Genomic DNA, 506 nt, shown 5'->3' on the forward strand with positions numbered 1-506 from the left:
AGAGAGAGGAGGGAGAGAGAGGAGGGAGAGAGAGGAGGGAGAGAGAGGAGGGAGAGAGAGGAGGGAGAGAGAGGAGGGAGAGAGAGGAGGGAGACAGACATGTGTGTATTTATATGTATGTATGTGTATATATGTGTATATATATATACGTATGTATAAGTGTACTAATTTATAAATTTATATGTATAGGTATACTAATTTATATATATGTATGTATGTATGTATGTATGTATGTATGCATGCATGTATGTATGTGTATGTATGTATTTATGTCTGAATATGTGTGTGCATATATGTAAAATTTGAGCTGGAAATCACAAACATATCAAGTACGGAAGTCATATAAAATGAAAATAAAATTAAATCTATTGATTTTGTGTGCAAGCATGTGTGTGTGTGTGTGTGTGTGTGTGTGTGTGTGTGTGTGTGTGTGTGCGTGTGTATGTGTGTGTATGTGTGTATGTGTGTGTGTCTGCGTGTTGTGTGTATGTTTGTATATATATATA

The sequence above is a fragment of the Octopus bimaculoides genome, chromosome 11 (genome assembly GCF_001194135.2).
Source record: "Octopus bimaculoides isolate UCB-OBI-ISO-001 chromosome 11, ASM119413v2, whole genome shotgun sequence".
NCBI lineage: Eukaryota > Metazoa > Mollusca > Cephalopoda > Octopoda > Octopodidae > Octopus > Octopus bimaculoides.